Consider the following 17,994-nt stretch of genomic DNA (forward strand, 5'->3'; position numbering starts at 1 on the left):
TAGTACTGCCTTGTACTTACTTGTGTACTTGTGCCTTGTACTTACTTGTGTAGTTACACAAGGGAAACAGCCTGCCGTTTTTCTGTATTACGCAGCAAGACAGACAAAATGTTGGAGCCTGACCTGAAGCAGAGGTCCCTGAGCTTCATCAGGATTAACACTTGGTATAGCTAAAGCTGTAAGTCATACGTGCATTGAGTCTCTTGATGGTACAGCTGCACTTCCTGAATACAATAGGTATGTAACCTTCAAAATGACAAGATTGCTGTGGATGCAAAGAATACAGTAAACTTGTAAGCACAACAGTAGTTACTGTTTGATAGATACTATAACTGATCACAGTTCCTAAGGCAACTGCAGTAAATTAAAATGCTTTGTGGATTTATGAAAAAGTTGGTCTGAAAAGAATGAAAAAGAAGAAATGGATTGGATTCACTGAAATCACTTGGAGAACAAGGTTTTCATGTCTAGCATCTTAAGAGCTAAGAGTTTACCACATTTATTTTTAGTCAGGCCTAATGACGGTCACAATTTAATGAAGTGCTCAAGTTACAATTTGTTGATTTGTTTGGTTTTGGGGTGGCGGTGGTTATTTTTTTGCTGGATTTTTTTGTTGTTTAAGGTTCATGCTACTCACATTGCAGTCTCATTCCCTAGCAAAGACTTCAATAAAAAATGAGGGAAATGAGCTGAAGGAAAAGTAGGATACATCCTCTCAGTGTCAGTAAAGGTCACACATTTGCAATCGAGATTAAAAGATACAGAAAGTAGATTGTACATAGTTATAGACAGTGAAATAGTGTAACAAAAATAATTTACCACTCATAGTCAGAATAATAATCACAATTTTTCAGATGACTCACTGCATTATAAGTTAATGATCTACAGCTGATTTGCGCTTCTTTTAATGAACAACCAAAGTAGTTAATTCTACAGACTGTACTGTTCTATGCTGTCATTAACACCTATATACAACATGGTAAATGACAGAATTTTACCTCCCTTAGTGTTCAGGATTTATTCTTAAATAGATCAAATTTTTAAAAAAACTATTCATTAGTTGAAAATATTCAACAGAATGATTCACTATTATGTTTCTTATTCATAAGCAGTTAATCGCTATTTGAAATATGAACTATGGTCATTAAACTGTATGGTTACATGCTATGCTTTGATTTTCTTTTTGGGCAAGATCAAGTTCCTACAACTAAAAGTTTTTCACAGAAATATTTGGCATTTTCCTTTAAGTAGTAACGAGCTTTCCAGATTTTTCTAACAATGAAATCATTAGGTAATGTTTTACAGGAAGAACATCCAAACAGATGTCAACTCAGTAGGAATAAATTCAGTTTACTGGAATTGGCTGCCCAGAGAGGTTCTGGAGTCTCCTCTGGAAACATTCAAAATACTCCTGGATGCATCTCTATACAACCCTCTCTAGGTGAGCCTGCTTTGGCAGGTGGTTGGACTAGGTGACCTCCAGAGGCCCTGGAAGGCCCTGACCCTTCTGAGATTTAACATATTATGTGGATGCGTATGGAATGCCCCCACTGAACATTCTAGTAAATACTCATCTCTGCTAAACATAAGTGATAGTCTGGATGCCTCTAGCTCTTTTTAGAGAAAGAAAAAGAAGCAAAAAATGTCAACAAAACACAACTTTAAATGAACAAACACTAGCAATTTCTAACTATGCAAGCTATTTTTTATTTACATATTTTAATGCTAGTATTTATTTACTTATTTTAGATGCTGAAGGTCTCTGCTGTCCACTGGTACCTCACTTCACAGAGTATAAAACAGGCTGGTTTAAATTTGTCGTGGCAAATAAATGTGTAAAATCTAATCTCTTATTCAAACAACGGAACCCAAGAACCAATCTTAAATTTAATGCTAAAAATAAAAGAAAATAAATACTGGAGGTTGTTTAGATCTGCCCGATTTTACCATACAAGTTGTATTCCCTTCCTTATGCAATACCTCTGGCTTAGAATCATGTGCTTTTTAATAGCACTTTAAATTGAACTTAATTCCACCTTCATATCCTCTGTACTAAAAAGAATGTTCTAAGGTTAGAAGCCATTATGAAGTTTAAATCAGTTTGAATTACTGATCACATTTCAGACCTATAGATAACTTTAGATATCACGTTTAGATAACTTCTATAATATACACATTAAAATCTCTGGTGAGGGCACTGTTAGATCTGTGAAACAGTACTATGAAACAGTAATATTATTCTTAATAAACTAATAACAAATGTTTTAATTAAAATACAGAAGAATTATGCTTCCTCCTCTGTAATAATATTCTTCTTCATATTCCATCTATTTATAGCACATCACAGTGATTCAACAGTAGAGCTGAAGTTACCTGTCCATACAGGCAACAAAGTGTCAGCCTAAATAGTTTTCTTTAACCATCAAGAGTAAAAAAGACATGACAAAATGCCCTTTGACAAAATAATTGCAAATTTATGACATGTCACATTTTGTTCACAACTGAAACCTACTTGAGAGGAGGACTTCTGATAATTACATGGTGTAATCAAATGACCCTGGCAGTGATTATAACATTTCTGACAAACTATTTTTTGTGGAAAAGTCTTATCTGCCTCTTAAAGGTAGTCGGTTGTATGCCTTCTGGTTTGCTGCAGGGTTTGCCCTGACAGTGTGCATATGCATAGCCTGTTATCCTATTAGCACCACAAAAATCAAAGTTTTGAATGCCTGGACTGTGATGGAAAGTGCATTTCTCTTACAAAGACAGTTTGAGGTCAACCACAACAGTGGTGCAGAGACAAGAGTATGTGGAGATGAAAAAGCTATTCATGCAAACTCTTGTCATCTTACTCCTTCCCAAGTCAAAACAAAAGGCTAATTTCTAAGTACTAACCCTATTCTACCTATTTTCAGGAAATAGATGATTGTTAGCAATTTTATTTTAGGCTGTAATTTTACATTACAGTATGGATGAAGTGAGATTCAAAATTAAACAAATGCTATCTTGGTAAAATCACTTTTACAAAAAAAATGCCATTTGCTTGTAGAATGTATCACGAGACATAGGCTCTTCTCAGAAAGCATCAAAAGGTGATGTACCCAATTCAATAGTGACTATTCTTTCTTTCCGTTGTTATTTCCAAGAATTTACAGACCATATACACTTCTCAAATACTGCAGAAATTTAAATATTTTGAGAAATTAATTTTATAGGATTATGGACTATTTTTCAAGCAAACTGCTGATCCCTGAAATATGTGCTAGGCAGTCAGAGGTAGAGTCTGGAACAATTCATAAAAAAGCCTGTCTGTAAAAATCCATATACTAGCTCTGTATATAGACATAATCATACAGAATAGATAATAAGATGATTTTCCTTTCTTTGCTACATATGCAAAAATAAATTGTCAAGCAAATCTGTGCTATATTTTATTGCATCAACAGTATGCATTTCAGTTCTTTCAGTTCAGAAAAGCTAAATTTCATGCTTCTCTAGTTTCCCCTAAAACTGTGATTTTCCAACTCATTAAGAAAGCAAAGGAAGGAAAGGTAAGCAGTATATTGCTGCAGGTAGATACTATCAACTGATGCAAAGGAAGAAAAAATCCAGAAAGTTACCATGTACTTGATGAAATAACAGCTGGTAAAATATTAAAATGCAGTTTTCATTATATTTTGTGTAAACTAGTAAACTACAGTAGGGTGGAGAGCTGAAAATGAAATTAAACCATGCCGTACATCAACAGTGATTTTCTTTTCAGTAGCATTGAACTCTGCAACAGACTATGTAGTGAATGCATGTGCATGGCATTATGCTGTAAATGTTTGTAGAACAGGAAGCTACTAGCTCTGCAGATCTAAACTGAAGTCATTTGAACCATATAGGAAAACTTTGGAAACATTAACTATATTGTTTACAAGAAGGAAGAAAAAAAAGGAAAAAATTTGCACAGAACTGCATTTAAAAGAATGTCCTTTACAAACATTTTCTGCAGGCATCTAGGTGCTTTTAAACAAATGACACCATTTCCTCAGTAATTCTCTTAGACAAAGGCTAAGAGTTACAGTGTTACCCATATTTAATGAAAACTATAGAAAATTAAGAAAAGTTCATTTTTCATTAAAAATAATCTCTTTTGTTATTTGAAGTTAGTTGTTTTAGAACTGTCTTCCTAGTGCCACAATAACAAAAATACATCACCAGGGAATCTACATTCCCCAGTAATGAAACATTATTCCAGAAGATAACATCTTCATACTCGCAGTATTTGCAGTGAAATCTACAACACTTCAATATTGTAAGTTCACTTCCAAAACTTTTGTTTTGATCACATGAAAAATCAGGCTTGAAGAATTCCGTAGAGCTGAAAGGACAAGAGGTACACAACCAGCTGAAGCGAAACCCCTACTGACTTTCATTTTTACAGGCAGGATAGAAATGTGACTTACATATCCCAAAGTAGAGATGCAAAGCAAACCATATACACAACTAAAAATTAATTTAAGTATAGTTCATGCAACTGATATGCCCTCATCAGCATCATACAAATGTCCATAGCTCCATATGTACCTTTTACAACCAGAGCGTATTCCTGTTGTGGTTTGAATAGTGCAAAATCTCAAAGCTCATACAGTAAAATTAGTGCATGGTCTAAATAATCTATTTGCAGTCAATGTGTTACAGGAAACAGATTTCTAGAAATGTTATAGTAAACAATTAAAAAAACCCAAACAACAACAACCAAACAAAAATAAATCCAGACCAAAAATCTAAGCAGCATCTACAGTTCCCATTTTGCCCTATTGTCTTTTTTCCTTATCGTTTTTATTTTAATGTCATACAACATTTTAAGACACACGGGGTCATTCAAAAATATTTATTGGCTTATTAAACCAGACTGCATTTGCTCCTGCTCTATCAAGTTTATATCCAATAAAATAACACAGTTAATCACATTTTATACTACACCCTAAGTTGATTATACAAACTGCTTTGGAAGATGCTGTATGGAGACTATAATGAGATCATCTATGGGGGATACTCTGTTATATGTACTCCTTTACATTACATATACAAAAGTCAAAAGGTAAAAGAATGATTACTTATTTCCACATACATTCTGTTAGTACAGCCAGACTGGAAAAGACATTTGAAAGAGACATTCCCGGTGTCAGCAATACTTTATAAGTCCTCAAGAATTATGATGCTACCTCACAGTAGAACAAAACAACCTAAAGAAAGAAAGAACTTAGACCAACTGCAAGAAAAGCATTATTGTAAATGCAAAAATTGTTAAACAGAAAAAAAAATCATAATTGCTGTTTATAAATTATTAAACTATTCCTTTTTAAAACTGGATATTTATAAAGAACTGCAATAATTTTCACTTTAAGGCCTGATTCACCTTTAATTTGGTTGCTATAGAAACCCTGGGACTCAATAATTGGACACTGTGCTATAAAAAATTGGATAATCCACAGATGCCTACTGAGGCATTCAAATTCCTTAGATAGCCTTGAAAATCTTAGCTTATAAACATAGCTACTTGCTGTATCAAAAGACTTCTAGAAAGTTGAAGAGTCAAAATGATTTTTAGTAGGAAATTTCAAGACCAGAGTGAATAACTTTAACCAGGGTAACCTGGTCTGATTTGAGTATGAATTTAGATTAAATACCTTCCGAGGACCCTCCCAAGCTGAGTTATTCTTTGTATAAATGGTCCATGAATACATCTGCGGAAAGATGTGCAGACAGATGTTTAAGTAAGGCTGAGTACAATATTACACAAACTAGATTACAATCCAGATTGTATCACAAGGTATATGAGCTCTCTTGAAAAACATAACCTGCTGCTTTTAATAAGAAGGAATCTGTGACAGAGCTACAGGACCTAAGAGACCTACACCAGGTTTACTTTAAAAACAGATCATTGCTTAATCTGATTTAATCTGACAGACAAGTATGCAGATTTTTGTCTACACTCACAGCTTTCAGACTTTAGAAGAGGCATTGGGGTTTTCCTGGCATATTTCCATGTTAAGAGGCAAGATTTTGAAAAGAATCTACTTTCCATGATTGTAAAAGAATTCGTAACTACCCTCACACCAAAGTCAGCATATACAAGAAAGTGAAGAAAATTAAAATGCATGGCTTATCGTCATAATTGACAGCACACTTTCGTTCAGCCACAAGGTAAGAACAACATGGTAAACATTGCAACTTTTTGATTTTTCATTAAAATATTACCATGAACTAATGCAAGGTGTCTGCATGTGTTTTTAGAGATGGTTTAAGACAATCAGGACTGCCTCTTAAACCAAAACTATCCTGAAAAGCTCAGCTGGGAGAAGATATGATACCACATGACCTTGGGCTGTGTTTACATGAACTACGGATATTTTTGCTGTAGAAAAACAGAGCACAAGAGTAAACGGAGATACAATATCAAATATCTTATCAGATTTCTCAGTAGAAACAAAAAGGTGGATAGCAGGAGTATTATTAGTAGAAAATAGGCACAAACTATAAAACACTCAAGCAACCAAGAAAATATTCAAAGCTTGTTTGTCAATTTAGTTTCCATAAATTATGCAGAAGCCCATGATTTTAAGTTTTAAAAAATTCCTGCTAGGACACAAAAGGTTCATATTGTGCCTTTTGTACATAACCAAAGCTCCAGCCTATCTTAAACTGTTTTCAATACCTATAGTACTCATAGTGGTGTGTTGCAATGGCAAAACTATGAACCAAGTAAGCTCTCTCAGTGTTACTACTCCCATGGACTTTGTCCTTACAAATAACAGACATGGAGCAGTAACTCAAGCTCTGCTCCATTTCTTCATGAACTTCAACCTCCAGCAGCCACAACCGTAACAATTCCCCTTCTACCTTATGTCCTTCTTTCGCTTTAAGTAGTAATTAATTCTATATGTAATGGATGTTTTTCTTTTCAACATGTGCCAAGACCTTAATGCAAGCAATTGGCCAGATCTTCAGTATAACCTCATTGACTGTTAATGATTTACAACAGATGAGAATCTGTCTTCAAAAAGTATACTACTAATTAAGTTATGAAGAGTTGGCTGCTCTCTGTATTTAATATAATTCTTGAATGTTCCTAGGTGTGCATCTGAATTTCAATGAAACTTGTACCAATAGATAGATATTGACATTCTCATGAATACCAAATGAGTTCATTAGCATTTGCCCTGTGATAGGGAATACCTACTGAATTTATAATTGAGTGGCCTTCAAATGGAACTGCTGGCCACATATCTTTGGCACCAATTACTTTTCATCAAATTTCAAACTTTTCTGCCTTTTCTATTTTCTATCTGTGAAATGGACTTTGGAAATTAGAGGGAGAAAAAAGAATTAGGGGACAGGATGAGAGGCAAGAACGTCATACACCACCAAACTGCTTATTGCGCTGAGATTTTGACTGAATTAAGTACATCTAAAGACATGATTCAAGTCTGTGAGGGGTCTATTAAGATGGATGTTTCGCACTTTGCCACATAAAGCCATTTACTTAATAATTAAAAGAGAACTGGAATGCCTGTTGCCGAAGGGCAAAGGTTAGAAGTACGCTTCAGTCTTTCAAGACTGTTTTACTCATGCAGCACTGACTTTGTAGGCTCTGGCAATATACCTTAAGTTCTTCTCTGCTTACTATCTCATACCACCGCCTCTCACAGCATCCTTTAGTCATGTTTTGGCAGCTGGTTTACATCAATTTCCCACACATACAGTTTCCCCTTAGCTTAAAATCGGTCATAGCCAGATCATCTTCAATACTGCTGTTAACATTGCTGCTGCTTACAAAATGGCAATGAGGAAAAATGAAAGGTAAGATGGAGGCCAAAGGGGAAGAACAGAACTGCAGCAACAAAGAGCTGTTCTTCTCAACTAAATACTAATGTATCTGAAAGCATACATTAGCAATTTGAAGAGACTGAAGAGAGTTGGGAGAGTGAAGGACGAAGACAGAAGCCTACAGTAGTTAAAGGCAACCAGACCTTGAATGTGAACTTTAGCAGTGAGAGCGAGAGAGTAGAAAGTATAGGAGAACAATATTCCTTACTCTTCTCAGATGAATGCCACTTTATTTAAAAGAAAAATACAGGCAGTATGTAAGAGTGAGAAAGGATCAAATAAATCCATAATTCCTACTGATGGTTTAATTTTCTGATGTCAAATAAAGAAAAATCCTGGAATGAAATTTCTTAGTTATGCCATTGACTAAGAGTCCTTACATGGAAAATACCCAGAATTCCAGTAAGTTGAAATTGTTTTCATGGGAGACTGATCGTGTCTCTTCTCTCATCCAAAGTTTCAGCATGTCTGAGTCCCATTGATATCAACTAGACTAGAAGACCATTCTACAAATTTAAAAACAAAACAAAAAAAAGGAACTGGGATGCACACATACAAACTGACGATTTCAGCATACATGCAATTAAAAGCAGTTTCAGATACAATTATCCTTATTATTATGTTTCCACATATAAATGAATATAGATTTTATATATATGTAACAATTATAACACTGAGAGACCTGTGTAACTAATTTTTGCTCATGCTTGTGACACTGTAATAGAATTGATTATCTTGAAACAGAGAAGTGTGCATGAACTCAAAACTTATGTACTGGGAGAGAATTTTCTACTTGGACGAGGAGTGAAGAGATTAAAACAACCCCCTCTCCAATACGTCAGCTGAATTCTGGTTTTGAAAAGTCAGTGGGATGAAATCCTAACATAAGGATGGGAAAATAATGAGATTAACTCCAGTTCTGTAGCAGGAAAAAAGAATTTACAAATACAGTTTCTTTTTTGCACATGATACCATTTCCAGATGATCCTAACCTCAAAACAGGACTTACATGAGCAGGTGAACAAGTAGAACTCTTTCATCCTGGTCTTTTTCTTTTTGCAATAGAACATATTAATGTCATTATCAAGTACAGAATGATGAAAAACAGACCTAAGATACTCTAAATTATTGGTTCTATTTTTCAAAGCAAGTACAAACATTCAGATGTGAAAGAAAAACTAATATCGTTTAAAGGGAAAAATATGACTGACAAATTCTGTCATGTGATCTGTTCAGAAACATAAAACAAGTCACCCTTACATGCTACCTTGTTAATATTAACCTCTTAACTTCCTACTGCCTTTTTTGATTTTACATAAGATTTATACAGACATTAATATGAGAAGCAAAAAACTGGGGATAAAATATACAATTCTATGAGATTTTAGCTGTGAACATGTTCTCCTTCCTTTTCATTTTCATCACAATTGAGTTTGTGTATGTGACTAAGCAATTTCAACACAAAGTGGTAAAACAACGTTTGCTTTCTCTCAGTGGAGGCTATTTTAACATTTGCGAGTATCAAAAGGGATTGCTTTTCTTCAGCAAGGCCAAGAGATATCCAGGTAAGCAACAGTAAGCAGAACTCAGATTGCCATTGAAAGCTGAGTTTTCAGAAGGTAAAATCCTTTTGTACCACTCGGGTAGCTTAAACAATCCCTAAATGCACAGAGGCCTCATGGTAAGAGAAGTTCCTGGCTACAGCGTCTCATTGTAAGAGGGAATGCTGAGATGTGAATATGGTGCGAGAAGTCCTCCTTTCATCTTGGCTTAGGTTCAGCTAAATGTTTAATGCTAATGTAAGAAATCAGGGTTGTTCAGGAAAGTGCCAATTATTCCCAAGTTCAGCACCTGGGAATGGAGAACCACAGCCCTATCTCATACATTCACTCAACTTTAGTGATGAGAAACATTCTTATAAAGGGTAAAATCTGCCTTGTGTATTGGCAGCATATAAACAAACACCCATCTGAATTCAGACAGCCATTTGCTTAGAACAGCTGCTGGTTGAGGGGAGAAGTATTTGAAAAAAGGATAATATTTCTATGCTGAAAGACACACCACTTTTAAGAGGATGGTTCTAACAGGAAAGCAGCCTGGATGCTAGCTGATTTGCGTATGATTCATACACTTCAAACGGTCCTGCATAAACAAACACAATTATTAAAGAATAGCTGCATCATGTTTCCATTCATAAGTGGTTGGGGGTTTTTAATTTGCTTTTGTTTTTTTCCTTTGAGGGAGAAAAATTCTCAGTTAAGAATGATTCTATTCTTTCATGTGCAATACCACCAAACTAATTTTCTCTATTTTCTATCCTCAATATGGAGTTTAACTCAGCAGCATCACATCATTGCAGTAGCCACATTTTAAATGTTTCATACTTGTATTGAATTTTATAAGACTAAAGGGACTTCTTTCTGTTTAAACTGGTGTTCTTGGAGCCCTAATTCATTTTAGTTCTGCTTTTAATACTCCTGATGCTGTCAAAATATGGGCCTCATACCAAAATATGAATTCCTATAAAGACATACAATGTAACTATATGACACAAGGAGCCCAAAACACAGAAGCTACAAAAGAATTTCCTGGTAAAAACAAGCTAAAGAATTTGAATTGGACCTTTCTTCTTTTCCTTTTTAAATAAATGAGAATAAATGGTTCTGTCAGACTTCACTTTGTCAAGGCTTTGTGAATTGCAATGTTTCTAGCAGAAGTTTTATTCCATTTAAATATGGGGTTTAGTACTTCTGGTTTATGGCAAGAAACATAGATTACTGTGTTAAGAGAACTGAACAAGTGAGTCATTATACTTCAACTAACCTTGGACCAGTTATAGAGTAGATGCCTGGACTGCATCTATCCCCAAATCCAGAAAGATGCTGAACTCTAGTTTAAAACTACATGCACAAAGTTAGCCAGCATTAGACTCGCTTTAGCTTTACTGTTAACACATTTGAAGTTGTGCATATGTTTAATTTCTCCAGTGGATTACACCAGAACCCAGAGCACTTCACAGCACCAAGGCATAAGCCTCCTGCAGAAAAATTGGAATTTCACTCCATGATTTGCTGCATATTCAGTTACCTTGGTTTTGAGCAGAAGATGCCGACACAGTGGAAGAATGCAGTAGCAATTTTCCATTATGTATCCTAGGTACTTACCAGTTTCCTGACAGCAACCAAAGATAGCAACTTATTAGAGAAACATGTGCATGGATATGTTTGTTTAACTTTTGGAGCCTACTGTGTTGGTATCTGTATCTAAGCTGATCAGCACAAGCTCCCTTATACTGAGTGTGATCTAGACAATAAAAGGGTGCCAACGGTTTACCCCTAAGCCGTCTTAAAATAGACATTAACTTCTGATGATATGAACTGCACCACTGATTACATGGGCTGCCTAGGGTAACTAACTTAGATGTACATACATCTCTCCTGTGATACACACCTTCATTCAGATGAACGCCACCCCAATGATATATGAGCAATTTATAACAGTCATGGGTTTGCCTTCTCAACATTTACTTTACTGACATTTGTAAAGTAAATTCATTCACCCCTCTTGTAGTGCCTTGCAAACTAACTGCAACAGCTAAGGCAAAAAAGAAATCTGCTCTCTCCTGTGGGAAGTCATGCTCTTTTTATGCTGACCGTCCCTTCCACATAGTAATGTTTTCTAATGTCTCATCAGTTCTTGCATATGTCTAGATCACAGACTTTTAAGGAAAGCAACAATTTTTGTACTGCATAGAGTTCTAAAATAAAAGAAATAGTACAGAGTGTTCAATTAAACCGTCTATCCAAATAATTCTTAAGAAGCTACTAAATGAAAAAAAGAGTAATTACATGGGGGGGGAATCAACTGACAGAAGTAAATAGACATGAACTTGAATGGATAGTTTTCAGAAAAAAAAGAATAAACACAACTTGTCTTTTCAATTAAGGATCAGTAGTCTCTAAAAACTACCCTTTTTCATACTAGCTTTATTAAAGAGATATAAAAAGATGTAAAACAAATGAAACCAACATATGAAAGTGTAGCTAATACACATTTGCTTCACAAGACCAAAAATTTGCTAGGTAAAGCTTTCTATTGTTTTCAAAAGCAGGCAAAAATCACTTCAAATGGCTTTCGGACTCAGGAAAGACCATCTGCACTCCTAACAATCCAGCAAAGATGAGACAGAGCTGATATACTGACTGTGCGAAATACTGAAAATTAGTCACTTACAAAAGTCCAAAATGCGTTGCTCAACTGCAAGCATGAGCATTTTGTATTTGGCAGTCCAATGACACCAGCCATTCAGTAAAAGAGATTTATGAACCTTTAAAAAAGGTTCAAAGCTATTTATATGTTTTCCCTTTGTCCCACTTTCACTTAAGGCGCATGCTTCCACTGCTGCAGGCTGCCACTTTATAATCTCTCTCTTAAATATACCTGCTTATCTCCAAGACCACCAGTACAAAAGAATGCAACACAGACATGGATGCACCTTGACATGAATTTCTGTACTGCTCTCTCTCCCATTGCACATGGGTTTTTCTTACTTTTTTGGTCCACATCTGTGGCATGGTAACAATTGACTCAACCACTGTGCTTGATTCAGCTCACAGCTGAATTTCATATGTTGGCTACCTCCTGTGAAAGGTATTTAATTTGTTCATCACCCTTCATGATGAATAATGGGTATTTATTATCTTGAAAAGTTCTCATTTGCATTCAAACTTGGAGCTTAAGATCATCAATAATACTAATTCACACTTACATAGCACATTTCATCTGAAGAACATAAAGCACTTCATAATTGCCAAATGATTAAGTTTTACAACATCTCCCAAAGCTAAAAGTATTTAATTCACAGAGTACCTGTTCTCTATTGCAAAATGTTAGTATGTTGGCATGCTGTTTATTGTAAGCAACCATGAAAACTAGCGTAAAGATTAAGAGCAAACTGTATGTATGCATATATACATATATATATATATATATATATAAAGATTCATTTGTTGTCTTCAGCATTACACTGGAGACAGATTTCGGCATGTTAAGGTATCATTGTGCTAAACGTAACAGGTCCGTTTGCCCTGACAGTGACACTGCATTTAACCCAGCAGTTCTCAGCCACGTTCAGAGTCAATACGATTGTTAACACTGTCCAAGGTTAACAGAAGGGTAAAATGAGGCAGGTGTTGATTCAAAGGAAGGATCAGGAGTACATGTCAGTTTTGTGCTGATTCTTTTTTTTCCTTTACTCATAAAACTGCTCAGTCAGAGCTAGGTAGCTACTTGTAGGTTGTTTAGATCTGCTGGTTTTATCTGTAATGATTATATTGAGGTTTTATGAGTTAGTAAGAAAACCGAATCAGAATTAGTTTTCACATGTATGGAACACCACTGATTTTTCCTTTCTGTTTTCAAGGCTCTTAGTATAATAAAAAAATCCAACCTTTGGGGCACATGACACTTGAATCAACAGTTTCTCAGAGTACGTTGTATTTTCCTTGGAAATGGGGGGGGGGGGGGGGGGGGGTGTGTCAGACGGGACGACAAGTTGGGGTACAAAAGGGAGGAAAAATCCATGAGTCATGTCTACACTAGAAAACTTCCAGAGTCAGGCAGTACCACCATTCGCCTACAAAACAAGAGAAAGGGACAACACTGAGGGACACCCTAGAAAAGGTGAAAGCTTCAATGTAATAATTTATGGCTCCAAGAAGGAATAAAAAGTAAAGGAAAACATTCAGTTGAACTCTGATTAAAGTGGCCCCAGCAGATCTTCCACGAGGCACTCATGTCCCATGCTGGGTACCAGGTCACACCACATCTGAAGTCAGAGTGGGGCTGCAGCCAGGCCCCTATGTGTAGAGTATGGGGTACTTCCCAGACCCACAGCTTCTTTGTTGCCCCAAGGCTTCATGCCTTCTGGATAGACCTTGCCTGGACAGGGCATGGAAGAGATAGGGAGTATCAGTAAAGCATGGAAGTTCTCTGTGGTGCTATAAAGCAAGATTCTAGATCACATCCCCAAAATCTATACCTGATGAAAATTAAAAGCAAGGGGAAATAGTTAATTGAAAACGGATAGCCTGTCTTTCCAGAAGTGACGGCAAGAGCCGTTCACTTCCATTTTACTAGTAGAATTGTCCATAATCTTAATTTTACCCTGCATGCAACCACTTTTGACTTTTTTTTTTTTTTTTTTGTACAGCACAGGTGTCTCCTACACAAGGGAACCACAGGCAAACACTATAGCAGCTAGTAAGAGTAAATGTTTAAATTTTGATAATAGTCCTTATAATTAAATTTTCTTCTTCCTTTCTGTAGCACCCCATTGAATTAAGTGAATAAAGTGTTCTTTGAATCTATTTTTCCTGGACAATAGTTTAAGTAGGTAAACACCTACTTGTGCTACACACAGTTAAACAGTTCCCAATCTATCTGTGAAATAACTAGTGTTTTCTGTACATTTTCATGTCACAAAATTTATGGCAGCCATAGCAACCTAAACCAAAGATCTAGGAATATCACAAAGGGCCAGACACACAGAAGTGTTCCTAACAATGGTTAATCAAATAATTTCCAAGTTAATATTCACATACTTTGGCTAGGATTACTTCTAAATCACCAAATCCTGCTTTTTTATGTCGTCTGAATGTCGTGAGCTTTGGAGTGCCGTGTTTTGCTTGAAACATATCATTTCACACTAGGAGAGAGATATTTTTCAGTTATGCATAAAAGATGTCTCTTTTCCATGGTGATTTATGAAAGAAATTAAGCCTGTGTTAACGTTGCTGCGTAATCAGTTGATAGTGCTTTCCCAAACTATGGTGGTAATGGAACATAAGATGCACAATAGGAGAGCAGGTCTTTTACACCATTACCATCCATACAAGAATGTTATTACTTGCTGCCATGATAAGCAGTTCCTGTAATGTCAGTTTTAGCAGACATGATACACAGATTTTGCTAGATGATTCAGATCACTGATTTAGTTTATGGACAAATGGCAATTATCTCTCTCAACGGTTCTTTTCCAGCTCACCATCCCTTTTAGAAAGGAGTATCAGCAATCCTTTTCCTACTGGTGAGCTCAAACATTATTCTAACATAATAGCTGTCATAGTGGCAAAGGAAGAGGATGTTGACAGGGCTGTACCCTGATAATATTATACCAAAACTATATCCTATAATGATATTAAATGAATACAAATGAGTTAAAGGGAGAAAACATGCTGTTTGCACTTTGATACTTCCTAAAGAATATCTAAAAACTGTTTAGCTGTTATTATAAGTACCTACACCTAGAGTAGGTGCGAATTATTAATGTTCTGATCATTCTATAATTTTGCTGATTTGAGCCTGAGCATAAACTGAAGAACAATCCTAAAAAAATCATTCAGTCTACAAAAACCTGAAATACATACAAGACATAACTGCAGTGGTATAAAGATGAGGTGTTAGGCTGGTAAAATAGAGCTATGATTACAGAATAAGCCCTGTGCTAATGTGGCAAGATCTGTTAAAAGCAGCAGTATTTTGCAGATTAGTGACCGTTCAATGTAATAGCTGTACTGCCTACAGTCTTAGCAAGACAGTCATAAAGATGCCACAACAGAAGCAGAAGGGGAGTGAGTAAAAGATGACAGCCATATCGCCTTTGCTTTCTGTAGTGGGTATGTAGTCATGCCTACTGTATGCTAGTGAAATTGCTGTTAGGTGAAGCAACCAGAACCTTGGAAGAAAACTGAGAAGCTGTACTTAAACGAGGATATCAGTATAATTAAGCCTAAAGGGACACTAGCTTTGTTATGTCTTCAGAGCCTGCCCTCAGAGAATATTATGTTGCACATTTGCAACAGAAAACTTTGAACAAGAGAAAGGAAACCATTTTTCTTTCTATTTGCTGAATGTCTTGTATTGCATGCAGTCTCTTGGTTAAAAATTCATAAATCTTTAGCACTCAAAATTCTCAAGCAGTCCTACTTTCAACACACTTTATATTCAGTTGGCCTTATTCTTAAAAACAACCAGTAAAATTCCACTCTACCACCTATTCTGTGCTAAGGGGTTTTGCAAGCAAAACAGCTCCCTGAATCCTGGGTTACCGTCATTTACAATTCAAAATGAAAAATTTCTGCCAAAATTAGCTAGCTGTTAATTATATTTCTACAAATGGGACTCCAGGGGGCGTTGAGAAAGAAAGGAAAAGTGTGAAGATAATTATTTGCATTCTTAATTATTTATGCAATGTCACAGACACGTAGGAGGAAAAAAAAAAAAAAACGGGGGGGGGGGGGGGGGGGAGGGGGGAAGAAGGGGAAAGAAGAGAAGCAAAACACAAAACACTGGCTTATGCCCTGAAGTTCTTATAGCCTCCAAAATTTAAGTGCACACAACTGTGGCATTTCACAGCATCTTGTGACTCTAGTGAAAACTGAAGCTGGAAGTCAATGAGCAGCCAGGAGATAATTATTGTTATAATTCGTAATAAAATCTAAATTCACATGAAAAAGAATTTGGGAGGGTGGGGGATGACCAATAATTTTCATGGACTTTAATCACACTAACATGTTGATTTTATAGTTTTTAAATGAAACCTTTAGACTTTCTTTTTGAAACAGCAAACTGAATTTGCAAACTGACCTGCATTATCCAAAAAAGGAATAAATCACCCCAAAACTTTTCTTTGCATGGCAAAAAGTGTTTCCAGGTAACCTTAATAGACAGGTTTTCTTCACCTTGGGGGGGGGACACACACATGGGTGGACACAAGGAGACACATGACACAAAAAAACCCCACACACAAAAACACACAAACATGCTGTTCTAGTTCACTCAAGATTTTCCTTCATTTTCCAGTTCAGCCATTCAAGCTGAGGAATCCATTATTCATCCAAATCTACTAATTATTCCATGAGAATTTAACAGCTAAAGTGCTCTTTATTTGCTATGAAAATTACTATAGCACTATTTCTATTTTACCTATAGAGAACTGAATCAGTGTTTTACTCCCCTTTCGACTGGAATAGCATACTGTTTGCGTGATTTGGCAATTGAGTGACTTTAAGTTGTCTTATCAAGTGCTTCTTGAGAACGTAAAGATGATTATAAAGTTTTAGAAATTTTAATAAATAGACTTCAAATAGAGTTATATCTTAGAACTAAATTAAAACTAGCATTGCTCATTCTACAGATTAAAAAAGGCATGTAACTGACATTGCACAGGGCATTCCTGGTGAGAAAAAAAAAACAGAAAACCCAAAACCAAAAAACCACCATAGTCCACCATTCTGAAATAGGGTTTGTTGCTATGCTTTTATGTTATCCAAATAGCACTAAATAAAAATCTTCTATTTAATGAAGTGTAATGAAGTCTAAATATTAAGAACCAAGGATAACTTTTCTATGTAGTCGTTTTTCACATATGCAGGTCATACTGATGCAGCAAATCCAACTCATTAGTGGTAAGCTGATGATAACATTTTCTGTGCTTGTTTACTCTAATAACTTAACAATCTTTTTCACATGAAAAAGAAGGGCTATCAGTATGGTTTGTGGGTAAAACATTGGAAATTACAGTACAAACATTTCTATCGAGGTACGCGAGCCTTTTCATAATTCCAAGTTGCATCCAGTAGCCATTATAGCTCTCAGGTTCCCCTGTACAACAATGTGCTTTGCCCTACACAAGTAGTTGTTTCAGAGCAGTGTAGAGTACAAGATTGGAAGACAGATACTGAGGCTGCCTGCTAACTATGTGCATCAGGAGGCCTGTTCCCAAACACACATCTACTACAGCATGCCCTTCACACTGCCTCACCACTCGTTCACAGAGGTTTTGTTAAAGGGAACTAAGGGAATAAGAAGCAAAGAATGTAGAAGACAGATGGTATCATCCAGTATTTCCTGCAGACAGTTTCTGTACTGTCTCTGTGGCCTGGCTCCTTTCACAGCTTCCCCAGCCCATCCACACTCTCTTTGGTGCTCTCTGTCTGTCTTCTTCAGTTAATTGCTTTGAATTTAATCCCTACTTTTGCCTTCTCTCGTCCTGTCTCCCATCCCTAATAACCAGTCTGTCACAGCATAAAATATGGCAGGCTCCATTCTTTCTGT

Source organism: Falco biarmicus, chromosome 9 (genome assembly GCF_023638135.1).
Source record: "Falco biarmicus isolate bFalBia1 chromosome 9, bFalBia1.pri, whole genome shotgun sequence".
NCBI classification, from domain to species: domain Eukaryota; kingdom Metazoa; phylum Chordata; class Aves; order Falconiformes; family Falconidae; genus Falco; species Falco biarmicus.